Source organism: Tachysurus vachellii, chromosome 1 (assembly GCF_030014155.1).
Source record: "Tachysurus vachellii isolate PV-2020 chromosome 1, HZAU_Pvac_v1, whole genome shotgun sequence".
NCBI lineage: Eukaryota > Metazoa > Chordata > Actinopteri > Siluriformes > Bagridae > Tachysurus > Tachysurus vachellii.
This window is the reverse complement of record NC_083460.1, coordinates 39473145-39486920: the sequence shown is the minus strand read 5'-3', so window position 1 is coordinate 39486920 and position 13776 is coordinate 39473145. Positions and strand designations below refer to the sequence as shown.

At 40.0% G+C, this 13776-nt stretch overlaps 1 protein-coding gene across 2 annotated transcripts in view; it reads left to right on the top strand.

Moving 5' to 3' along the window:
* The first annotated feature begins 2240 nt into the window (after window positions 1-2240).
* Window positions 2241-13776, top strand: part of LOC132856272 (CSC1-like protein 2) — a 52997-nt gene continuing 41461 nt past the window's right edge. For both annotated transcript variants that reach the window (XM_060886966.1, XM_060886141.1), the window contains exon 1: window positions 2241-2628. The gene's annotated coding sequence lies outside the window, so the exon portion shown is untranslated. The remainder of the gene's footprint in view (window positions 2629-13776) is intronic.

Here is a 13776-nt window from a genome sequence, read left to right as displayed (position 1 = left end):
TACATTCTGAGATGCTTTTCTGTTCATCACGGTTGTAAAAAGGTTCTAACATCAAAATCCATCCATGTTAAAACTCCACTGAGATCTCATTCTGTTTCTGCACGAACTGGTCCAAAATGCTGCAGCCACCTGATTGGCTGATTGAATATTTGCATGAATATGCAGGTGTACAGGCGTTTCTATAAAAGTGGACAGTAAGTGTAGGTAAGAAATGTAATGACATTTAGCAGACACCCTTATCACGAGTAACTTATAATTCATTTCAATTTATACAACTGAGCAATTGGGCGTTAAGGGACTTGCTCAGGGGCCCAGCAGGGGCAGCTTGGTGGACCTGGGATTTGAACTCACGACCTTCCGGTCAGTAGTCCAACACCTTAACCAGTAGGCTCCACATCCATAATGAGTAACACATCCCAAGAAAGCCCAGCAGCGTCTCTACTTTTTACGAAGGCTGAGAAAGGCACATCTCCCTCCCCCCATCCTGACTACTTTTTACAGAGGGATCATTAAGAGCATTCTGAACAGCTGCATCACTGTCTGGTTTGGAAACTGCACCATCTCGGATCGCAAGACCCTGCAGCGGATAGTGACGACAGCTGAGAAGATCCCTGGAGTCTCTCTTCCCTCTATCACGGACACTTACACCACATGCTGCATCTGCAAAGCCAACAGCACTGTGGATGACCCCACACACCCCTCACATACACAAACACACACACACTCTTCACCCTCCTGCCATCTGGGCAAAGGTACCAAAGCATTCGGGCCATCACGACTAGACTGTGTAACAGTTTCTTCCCACAAGCCATCAGACTCCTTAATAACTGAACTGAACTGAACTGAGCACAACACACACATCAACTGTATGAACCGCACAGACCTACAACAAATACACACACTTCCAATATACATCCATCAACCTGTTTATATGCTGTTTACATCCATCAAACTGTTAACATGCTCTTTTTGCACATACTGTCCAACATTTCAGTCGTTTGCTGTTTCGCACAATTCTTTACATTATCTCAGGGACCTGCTGCTATAACACTGCGTTCATTCTAGTATTACTTCACGCAATATTGTCTGAACATACAGTATTTACACTGGTCGCTGTTTCTGTTTATTGTCTTTTGTGTATTGTCTTTTGTGTATTGTCTTGTAATTTTTTGTTTGTACTGTCTTTTGTCCTGCACTGTCTTGTCTGTCTTGTTTGTCTTGTCCTGCACTGTTTGCACCAGGTCGCACAGTTGCACTTTATGTGGCTAAGACTACTTACTGTACTAAGTCCTTAGCTCTGTATTTGTTTTATGCAACATTATGATCCTGGAGAAATGCTGTCTCATTTCACTGTGTGCTGCAACAGCTATATATGGTTGTAATGACAATAAAAGCTTCTTGACTTGACTTGACTTGATCCTTAATATGATGTCCATCTGGCTGAAAGTGTACTAAATTATTCATTTAATTTATAAAGAGGGTACAGTGGCTCCAGGTTCCGTCAAGGACGCAGGTTTTAAGACTCTTTTACCTAGTGTACTGTAAAGTGGTCCAAGGTTTCAAGGTGAATGATGGATAGTAAAAATAAAAAAACGTGCTCGATCGACGGTAGCAGTACAACGACAAGAAAAAGCTCTTGTCATAGGGCAGTTGGCAAAGGTTCTGAGTTACATTTCCATCATTTAGCAGACACCCTTATCCAGCATGACTTACAATTTATTGAAACTTTTACATCTGAGCAATTAAGGGCATTGCTCAGGGGCCCAGCAGTGGCAGCTTGGTAGACCTGGGATTTGAACTCACAACCTTCCAGTCAGTAGTCCAACACCTTAACCACTAGGCTACAACATTCCTACAGATCAACCACCAACCTACTCTAGGCATGCTGTATTATAGCTGACCGAGGAATAAAAATCACCCCATTGTTCTTCTTCAAGGGCATTTATATTTAGAAAACGTTACTAAAATAAAGTATATACCGCTTGTTGGTTTTTGTACATTATTATTATTATTATTATTATTATTATTATTATTATTATTGATGTTGTATAAATAAATAAATTCTGCCACCAAGCAAATATTTGCCTTATTATGTCTTTATTTATTTTGTATTTTTGTTTGACCTTAATTTGCATTTTTGTTTGTTTGTTTATTGTTTTTGGCACCCAAACAGACTCTTATATTGAAATGTACACATGCGGGTCGCCATTTTTAAATCAACTCGCGTGCACTTGCTTCACATAGACGCATATATTAAGCCTCCGCTCGCCGGTGTATTTATATTCCTGGCGCATCCTTTGTGTGTTTGCGGCTTCTGTGCGTCTCTTGTTAATAAACAAAATAAAAAAACGTGGCACGGATCTTTTTCCTTTTCCTTTTCCCGTGATTTTCATGTGATCGTTTAAACACAAGGCTGAACCGCATATGTGCGCGAGCGCGGTGCGGGGATGGTGAGAGGAGACCTGCTTATCTTCTTCATCTTCATCATCGCCGCCGCTGCTGTGGATTTGCCAGGGATTTATCTCTCTCTGGACGCAGGGACAGGAGCCAAGCAATAAGCCTGAGGTGGGAAGGAGAAGGAGGAGAAAAGGAAAAAAGAAAGAAAAAAAAAAAGGAAAACAACGACAGGTAAAAAAAATTATGGAGTGTGATTTTATTTATTTATTTTCTTTTTTTTAGTGTGTGCGTTTTTGTATAATATGTAAATTTTCCTTGCGGAATGTGCGATCTGAATGTGTGTGTGTTCCCTATTGTGTGTGTGTGTGTGTGTGTGTGTGTGTATGTATGTGTGTGTGTATGTATATGTGTGTGTGTGTGTATATATATATACACACACAATGTATGTATGTATTTGAGTGCGTGTATATGTGCGTATATATATATATAATATGTATATATATATGTGTGTGTGTGTGTGTTAGTGTGTTAATGAGGGGCCTCTTAACGCTTCTTTTCTTTCAGCGATTTTTAATCTAATAACCTTGTACGCATTTTGCGTTGGTTTGGAACAATTCATCAAATAAATCATTCCGAAGACCCCACACTTCAGAGAACGCGTGTGGGCCATCGGATTGTGTGGGTTTTTTGGAACATTGAGCGCATTATATTCCTAGATTTTCCCAAATGAGCAATGAGAGATGTAACGGGTTCTTACAGGACGTCTTTATTTCTCCTTTACGCAAAAGCGCCGCAGCACAACATGAGGGTCATCCAATAATAATACGCTATTGTAATAAGGTGTGTGTGTGTGTGTGTGTGTGTGTGTGTGTGTGTGGTCACATTGCTGTACACTGTGCCAAATTGCACTGTCAATGGAAAACGCGGACTTCATTATCCTGGCGCGTGACGGGAGACATTTCATCACACACTGCTTAGCAGGACAGAGACAAAATCCTAAAATTTTGTCCTGAATGATGTAAAAGTTCCTGGATGATGACTTTTATTTATGTATTTATTATTATTATTATTATTATTATTATTATTATTATTATTATTATATATTCTTCCCCATATTTTGACACTTCCTAATTTTTTTTATTATTTTTTGTAAATTGAGATTTGTTGCATATAAAATGAAAGTATTTCAGAGCATCGTGAGCTTTTTTGTTGTTGTTGTTGTTGTTGTTGTTGTTGTTGTTGTTATATAATATCAAACTCAAAATCCCCTTAAATACCTGCCTGGATTTTTTTCAGTTCCTCTCAAACAACTAACAGGAGCCAGTTCCGTACTTGCACCTCATCTACTCTACTTCCCTCTTAATTATGAAGAATTTTTGTTGGTTAGTGTACCCCCACCCCCCACCCCCCCTTCCCCAGGTAGATTAGATTAGATATCTGACCTGTGAGAATGGATACTACCGATAAGAAAATGCAAGAATAAACTCCAGGAGCAGGAATTAATCCAAGCTTATGCATATTTCATACTCAGACTTGATAGATCAGACCGTGTGAATATTTCATGTACACGTTAAAGTTTACTCTTCTATCAGGCGTCAAAGAGTCTAAAGCTCAAAGATCCCTTGATGCTTGTTTAGGGCTTGAGCTTGATGTGTATTGATGATCTTGTGGCTTTCAGACCACAAGAATCAGTAAAGATTTGCTTCGGTTTATTTATATTCATGTATTAATAACCAGCACTGTAACTGTGCTGGTTGGTGTGTGCCTGCGTGTGCATACCTATGCTTGTCCATTTTACAGTCTTTATTCTTCTCTCCTTCATGTTACTCTTCTTTTTCCTTCTCTTATCTTTTTTTTTCTGCTAATTTTGTTCCTTTTCTCTTTATTTTCTTTTACTGAATTGATCTATTTCTTTGCTTTTCTGTCTGTCTGCTGTCTCAGGACCTATGCAGCACTATTGTCTCACTCATTCAAGGGACATGGTGTTTGTTTTTAAATAGCTGTTATAATTCTTATTATAGAAGACTTTAAAAGATCTACTTGTATCAAAAACTGCTAACCCCAAGTGGAAGAAAGCATGGTCGTGTATGTTTGTGTTTACCACCATTAATATGATGAAGTTACGACTAAGGGGGCTAATACTTTTAAGTGATATCTTGTAACAGCTGTTAAAACATGTAAAGGTCATCAGGTCTATGGTAGGTTATCTAGCACACTTCGCATCGATGTGTTGTGGCTTCCTCTTCATGGACTGTTGCTGCACGTCTGTTAGAGCGAGATAAGTGATTTGCTGAAACGCTGCACTCTCGGACTGCTCCAGGGTCAGCTGTTCTATAATAAAACCTGAAATACTGACAAAAAACTGCTCTCAGATCAGTGTGAAATGTCTGAGCTTTAAACTGATCAGAGTGACTTCTGTTTGTTTTTCAGTCTTTTAATTTTTTCTTTTTTTCATTCTTCTGTCCTTCATAATGATTTTTCTTGCTTTCTCACAATGTTTTTGTCTTCCTTGCTTTTTTTTTTCTTTCCCTTGTTTCTGCTCTCCTTTCTTTTCTTTTATTTCCTTTTTTCTTTTCTTAATTTTTTATTTTTAAATTAATAATTTAATCAGCGGGGGCACGGTGGCTTAGTGGATAGCATGTTTGCCTCACACCTCCAGGGTCGGGGTTCGATTCCCGCCTCCACCTTGTGTGTGTGGAGTTTGCATGTTCTCCCCGTGCCTCGGGGGTTTCCTCCGGGTACTCCGGTTTCCTCCCCCGGTCCAAAGACATGCATGGTAGGTTGATTGGCATCTCTGGAAAATTGTCCATAGTGTGTGATTGTGTGAGTGAATGAGAAGTGTGTGTGTGTGCCCTGCGATGGGTTGGCACTCCGTCCAGGGTGTAACCTGCCTTGATGCCCGATGACGCCTGAGAGGCACAGGCTCCCCGTGACCCGAGGTAGTTCGGATAAGCGGTAGAAGATGAATGAATGAAATTAATCAGGGTAATGAATGTGAGGGGTTCTTTGCTTGGTGTGCGAGTGTACGGTGGTCTTTGGGGTTCTTTGCTCTGTGTGTGTGTGTGTGATTGGGTCAGGGGTTCTTTGCAAGTGTACAGTGGCGTCTGAGGTTTTTGGCTCGCTGTGCGAATTTGTGATGGGGTCGGGGGTTCCTCGCACCGCATGTGAGTGTATGATCATCCTCACACAGAGCAGTAATGTGTTGTGTGTCTGCTCTGCTCCACACTGATAAATGTCCTCAAAACAAAACCTCACAATGTCTCTAAGAGTGTTTCTGGCAGGAGATTCTGGCACACTCAGCTCCAGCCAGCTGATTGATTATGTTGATGTATAGATAAAGAGAGTGACTTTTCGGTGTGGGTCAATTAGAGGTAGTAATTTTATGGAAATCTTCCACATGCTAGGTTAGCTCTTAAATGCTAAATATTTGTTAGCGTCACTTTTAGATTAGTTCTCATGCGTCATGCCAACGTTTGTGTGCTAAACTTGCTCTGTTTGCTTTCACTCAGTAGATTAGCTCTCATGCATCTTAACTTTCGTTCATCAGTTAGCCTTCACTTGCTAGGTTTGGCTTATTGGGTTATTGTTTTTATTTAGTTTGAGAGTGAAGCCAGAAAATAAAGTTATGCCTATCATTATTGCACTCACTAGATTAGCTCATTACTTAGTCTGTTAGATTTTATTCTGCTCACTAGATTAATATTACAGGGATTGCTAGGTTAGCTTTCACTTAGCATCAGTAAGCTTGCTAGGTTTTATGTCGCTGATTATTATTTATTTATTTATTTTTGCCAGCTAGTTTTGCTTTTGCTCCCTGGATTTCACTTTGCTTGCTAGGTTAGTTTTTACACATTGGATTAGTTTCTGCTCACTAGTTTTCTTTTACCGTTAAAAGGTTTAAGGTCAGCTGTAGCTCCGCTTTTGGTTACTTTCTAGGTTAATTTTCACCGATTGGTTTAAAGTTTAGTTAGAATTTGATGGTTAGGTGTTTTCTGTGCACTATGTTGGTTTTTTCTCAGTTTCTTTATTGCTAGTTTAGTCTTTTTGCTAGCTTTGCTTTCACTCACTAGATTAGCTCTCTTGTGTAAGCTTTTACTAATTAGATGGCCTTCAGTTACTTGGTTAGTTTTCATTCCCAAGATTATTATATGAGATTATCAAGATTATTATACTGTATGCTACATACCTCCTCATGGCATATATCGTCGCTTTCAGGCGGAATCCTCGTATCTCCAAAACCGTTATTTTTCAGGAAATTAAAAAAACGCCGTACCTTATCTGCAGTGCACAGGATTTAGTCCGCGTTGCAGTGGATTGTCTTGCGCTAAATTCCTGTCCTCAGACGAGCACCAGAACTAGCGGGGGTCAAGATTTTTTTTCTTTGAGCCCAGTGTTTTGAAGACATTTACCTCAGAAGACGTGTTGATTCGTTGCGACTCTTCTTGAGGAGAAATATGCCGCGAAGCTCTCCCGCGGAGTGAGGAAGAGGTGGACAGTTGAAGTGTCCAATGGAGTTATGAGATTTGCGTCAAGCTATTTTCAAGACTTTAGATTGGTTAATAACTTGTAAAAATAACAGACCCACGTGGGGACTGACCAATAGCATCGATATGTGAAAAAATATGAACTTGACCAAATTTGGACATACGAGGTTTTCGCCCGACAGCTACGATATGTTTTCACTCATTAGTTTTGTTTTAAAGTGTAACATTGGGTTTCAGATCAAGATTTCAATTAATAGGTTGCGAATAAGAGAAACTTTCACTCACTTGTTTTTGCTCACTACAGTAAGTAAATCTTAATGAAAGAAACGCTAGCAAACACAATAGATTACCTTTCATGCACTTGGTTAGCTTTCACTTGTTTTGCTTCCTATGTTAGCTTTCACTCCTATTCGCTAGACTATGTTGGCTTTCTTTTGCTCACTATAGATTATCATATTATTCAATTAGCATATTATACAATCATAATAGATTAGCTCGCATGCATTGGGTTAACTTTCACAAATTAGTATTTTGTGCTCAAGGTTAGCTTTCTTTCCCTATATTAGCCTTTCCTTGCTATTCTAATTTTTGCTGACTAGCTCATGAAAATGAAAGCGAGCGAGAGCGCACAGGATAAAAATCTCAAAACTTTTTCAAATAAATCTGTGCCTGAAGATTTATTCTTTATTAGGGCCTGAGCACCGAATGGTGCGAAGCCCTATTGTTTTTCCTCGGGAGTATTATTTTTTTTATTTTATTTTTTTTCCCACACATTGGCCAATTGGGGTCCCTTAACATGCTCGAAAACTCTTGAAATTTGGCACACACGTCAGAGTCGCGCGACACTAGGATTGGACAAAAGTTGGAATACGGGCGTGGCAGGGGGGCTCTGTAGCGCCCCCTGTAATGCAAAAACAAACATTGGCGCACAGATCGGGCAATTATGTACACACATGTACGAGAGTTGGTACGCATATAGATCTCATCGACCCGAACAACTTTCGCGCTCTAAACTATGAGCTCCGCCCAACAGGAAGTCGGCCATTTTGTTTTATAAGTGCATATGGTGAACTTTTAAATACTCCTCCTAGGGAATTCATGCGATTGACATCAAACGTTATGAACATGATGCCGAGACATTGCACTTGCTAAATTGCGAAGGGATTTTTGATATCTCGAACGGTGCTGCCATGGCGAGGCGACAAAGTTATGGCGAATTCAGAGAAACAGGAAGTGTCTAATATCTAAAGCAAAAAATGTCTTATCGGGAAGACACGCGGTTTGTATGTTCGGCCAAGGATTCCGATAGCATCGATGCGCCTATTGTGAATCTCGGACATAGCGCCACCAACAGGCACCAGGAAGTGTGTCAGTCACAACAGTTGCATGTGGTGAACTTTTATATACTCCTCCTAGGGAATTCATGCGATTGACACCAAAAGTGGTCAACATGATGCTGAGACATTGCACTTGCTAAATTGCGAAGGGATTTTTGATTTCTCGAACGGTGCTGCCATGGCGAGGCGACTAAGTTATGGCGAATTCAGAGAAACAGGAAATGTCTAATATCTAAAGCAAAAAATGTCTTATTGGGATGACACGCGGTGTGTATGTTCGGCCAAGGATTCCGATCGCATCGATGTGCCTATTGTGAATCTCGGACATAGCGCCACCAACACGCACCAGGAAGTGTGTCAGTCACAACATTTGCATGTGGTGAACTTTTAAATACTCCTCCTAGGGGATTCATGCAATTGAGACCAGACTTGGCCACCATGACGCAGAGATATTGCAGATGCGAAATTGCGAACGGATTTTTGATATCTCAAACACTGTTGCCATGGCATTGTGTCAAAGTTTACTTTTATTTCAGGCATATTTAAGGCTTTTGGCGTGCTTAGATTAACTTGAAATTTGACACATACATCACATTTGTCGGCTGTTAAGTGTGGACAAAAAGGTCAGACAAAGGTGTGTCTCTTAAGTGGCTCACTAGCGCCCCTTTTGTCTAAAATGTGGGGTTTCATTTACCTACAGTCCCCAAATGGGTCAGTAACAACATAAAATAGTCCACTGATATTTACCCACTTGATGCACTTGCCCACCGTGCATTGTTTTCTGGAAGGCAGCGTATAGCGATTAAAAAAACGTGCGAAGGCCCGTCATCGTTGCTTGCAGCTATATTTCTGATTAGTTTTACACTGGGAGGTGTCTAGGTACTCCGGCAGTATCTCTGGAATTTTAGTCATGTCTGAATCAGTCGTCTCTGTATATTTCACAGCCTGAACGTTCCTGTTTATGGAAATATCACACCTGTTAGAAATAACTCCATGTGATAAACACTCTCTATTGATTCGACAAATTGGAAAATAATCTCATGTATCCTGTGTGAAGCGGTCTCGTGTCATTCTGTCACTTCAGGAGGAGTTAAAGACTTGGTCCCATTATAATGTAATAATCTGCCTGACCCTCACATTACCCAGCTCACTAACACATTTTCATATTCTGGGTAAAAGCCAAGCGATCATGCATGCAACATGCAGACAAACAAGTGCATGTAAATATCAGATTCAAATACAGAGGGAAGAAGAGCTCATTATTTGTTATCCAGATGTTGACATCCAGATGATTTTCATATTAATGCTAAGGCATGAATAAGGTATGGAAATTATCCACAGAGCATCAGGAGCTGTTTGAAACCTTTTAATTCCACTTAACAAGCACAAATCTCTCTAATGAGCTGAAATTCATCTTCCTTGACTGAAATGGCAAGTGGTCAATTTATCAAACATCCAATCATTTAACCAGGCTGTTTTGGAACTTCTGTGATCTCTTGAAATATTAATATATTATAATAAATGTAACTACTTATGGTTATGATTCAAGAATCATTTGATTTATTCATACTATTGCTTCTTTATTAAATCAGTTTCATAGCCTTATCGTCGGACTTTCATCCTTTTCTTCTCCATCCATCAAAATAGTGATATCTTTACAGTGAGTCGGATCATTTTGATTCCTAACTCGACTCCTCTTACTCCCAAATGACTCCTTGCTGTTCGGACACAATTTTGCAACGTCTGAAATTGTTTAATGTAATTTTTTTTACTTTTTATTCAGTTATATTACTTTTAATTTATTTACTTTTTATTATACTGTTTAATTTAATTTTACGTTTTATCATTTTATTGTTTTATTCAAAGATTATTTGGATTTAATTTTATAAAATCTTTAAAAAGACTCCTGGTTTATGAACATAGCTTGGAGTCAAACACTCATCCTTTGATCGTGTTAATAAATGGATCAGATGTTGAATATTGATTTGAAGTAAAGTGATTTGATTAGATTTAACACAAAAGATATTGTGAGAGTCAAGTGTTGATTAGTGAATAGTGATCAGCGAATGACAAAATAAGTCACAGAGGCTGCAAAATGTTTGGTAACAATGAGCGAAAGAGGAAGGAATGAATTAATGAATAAATGGGAGAGAGGAAAAGAATGTGTGAAGAGAGAGAACGGCTGAGAGACACGAGAAACAAGGAGACCGAGTGAATGAGCGTGATTATGAGACTGTGAGACAGACAGAGCGAGATCCACAGAGAGAATGAGAACCGTGTGTGTGTGTGTGTGTGTGTGTTAGAGAGAGAGAGAACGGCAGGACATACAGTAATTAGATTTAGACTCATAAGATGGACCATTTTTATCATGTGAGTTATGCCGCCGCTCATTTATCTCCTATTAGCCGTAATCTCAGTGTTAATAGCTCCAGGCCAAACGGGGTGACGAAGCTAAATCACTACCAATCCATTATTTATCTTCTTTCTGATTAAACTGGTTTATCATTTATCCAAGGGTGGGTGTGGGGGTGTGTTTGCACGTGCGTACGTGTGGGGTAAGTGCTTCTTCAAAAAAAGCTAAAAGAAGTTGGCAATTTATTGAAAACTGCATTTAAACAGGCTGGTTATCAGCTGATCAAAAGTTTAAATCTGTGCAAAAATATGGCTTTAATGTCATTGTCCTTTCACCTGCACTGAGCCAGAGGATCTGACGGGCTGTCCGTGAAGACGCAGCCCTAACCTCGATCCAAATTAAGGCTTCATTACTGATTCATTACTGATGCTGACTGCAGCCCAATAATAATAAGACGGCATCTGCAAGAAAAGGGACAAAATAAATAAATAAATGAATAAATAAATAAAACATCTTAGGGGGCACGGTGGCTTAGTGGTTATCACGTTCGCCTCACACCTCCAGGGTCGGGGTTCGATTCCCGCCTCCGCCTTGTGTGTGTGGAGTTTGCATGTTCTCCCCGTGCCTCAGTGTGTGATTGCGTGAGTGAATGAGAGTGTGTGTGTGTGCCCTGTGATGGGTTGGCACTCCGTCCAGGGTGTATCCTGCCTTGATGCCCAATGACGCCTGAGATGGGCACAGGCTCCCTGTGACCCGAGGTAGTTCGGATAAGCGGTAGAAGATGAATGAACGAATGAATGAATAAAACATCTTCGAAATCCACGTCTCCTTCCACACCACAAACTTGCCTGTTTGGAATTTGCAAGGGAGCACCAAACATGAAACACTGAAAGATGGAAGAAAGTTTTATTCTCGGACGAGAACAAATATAACCTGGATGGTCCTGATGGCTTCCAAGGATACTGGCATGACAAGGAGATCCCACTGGAGATGTTTCCTACCCGGAACAGTGGAGGAGGCTCCATCATGATCTGGGGAGCTTTTTCCTTCAATGGATAATTGGAGCTTCAGGTTGTGCAGGGGCATCAAACGGCAGCTGGGTATGTGGACATGTTGCAGCAGGCAACATGCTTGTCTGTGTGGTAATAACTGGGTCTTTCAACAGGACAATGCTGCAAGTCACAACGCCCACTCTACGCCTTCTTCAAGGACAATAACGTTGCACTTCTGGACCATCCTGCGATCTAAATACCCTTGAGAATGATTGGGGATGGACGGCAAGGGAAGGTTACAAAAACGGACGCCAGTTCCAGACTGTGGATGCCCTTCGTGAAGCCGTCTTCACCACATGGAGCTTCTCACCAGCCCCCTGGAAAAAGGTGCATCAAGCAGAAAACGAGTGTTTGACGTTATCAACAAGAACGATGGAGCTACTCACTACTGAGTCCTTTTTTGACACTTAGTTCTGTTTTGGGTATTTTCAGGCTATGGTCTTAAAGGCAGGGTCTCCGATTTTTGAGAAATGCTTCAGAAAACTGAGTCGGGCCAAATAATAAAAAATCAAAAACAAAAATCAAAACAAACGTGTAGCCAATGAGAAGAAAGGGGCGGGGCTTGTCAATATGGGCGGAGAGAGTGTTCAGTGCGCATGTGTGACATTAGCAGAAAGCGGTTTTAACATTTGACATGGAGGATAAAAACAAAGAAAGAAAGCGAAGAAAGGCTTATGATAAGGTAAGAAGTAGGACGTGTTAATATAGGATCAGCTTTCCAGCGCTGGAGAGAACTGAAGGAGCAGGAAGTTGGTCACATATTCACAGATTGGAGTTTCCTGAGTCAATAACTCCTGAGCTAAACACTGTTACTACACAAATAACACCTCTTTTCTATCGTAGTAATGTAGAGACGCAGCTACAACCGTGTGTTGTGTAGTAACAGCGTTTAGCTCAGGAGTTATTGACTCGGGAAACTCCAATCTGTGAATATGTGACCAACTTTACTTAAGACGCCGAGGTGCTTTTTTCCTTCTCGATAGGTGAGTAACGTTGGTTTTGCTTTGTTTCACAGAACTAATATATGCCTTTGTCCTTTACATGATTATGCTTGTGTGTCATTTTTGCTTGTTTGTTTATCTGCAATCGTATTGTTCTTCCCTTCAGCTATGATAAAGACACATTTCTTTCCATTAGTTGCCTGGGTTACGTATGTATGTGTGGGCGGAGCTATCAATACAGGGGTGGGACCCATTTGGGTTAGGGGCGTGTTTGTTTTGGTGATTTCAAATGTCGATATTGGCTTTCAAAAATCGGAGACCCCACCTTTAAATAGCCTGTTTGAGTTTAAATGCAGTTTTCAATAAATTGCCAATCTCTGATTTTTGTCTCTTTTTCTTCTGTTGACATTTTGAAGCAGTTCTTACAACCTGGTTATGATCCACCAGCAAGAAATGCAAATACTTGGAATGTTTCCTGTGTGTGTGTGTGTGTGTGTGTGTGTGTGTGTGTGTGCTGTAATCCTGTCTATAATAATAATCGAAGTGAGGTGAAGTTTTTATTTATTTATTTTTTTTATTTTTTCGGTTTTATTGACTAAATCAAATAACGGTGCAAATGAATTCAATATAAAACTTAAACTTTTGTTTTACTCTAATTTATTAAAATTATGAATTTATATTGCAATTTTATTTTTCTATACGAGTTTGCAACCAGATGTTTTGAATCTTTTTGTGACTTTGCACCTTGATTCCTTTTTATTTTATTAATTGAAAGGTGCAGGATTCATGTAGCTGTTTCTTAGCAACAGGGGTTTGGGTTGATGTGTTGTGGTAGTGATGGAAATTTGGCTTCTTGTTAGTAAGTAATTTCATGTGGTTCAGAGTCGACTCTTTCGGCTCTTTTGACTCATCGTAGATGATTGCGAATATTTTAAGCAGTGGTTGTTTCTCTTTAAAGCTACGCCTGAAGGTTATTCCATGAAATTAAAGTTGCGCTATGAAAGGCGCTATGAAATTTCTTCACGGTTTTCATCATGACAGGATGAAACCTGAACCACAATTACATCATCTGAGGGGTTTTGATCTATCTAGTTTTTGTCGTTTACCCAGGATTCAAAGATGAGCGCAATCACTCCTTCAGTTTTCATTGACATGAACTCAAGGACTGCTAGCTGCTCAGTGTCTTATATTGTTCTCTCTCTCTCACACACC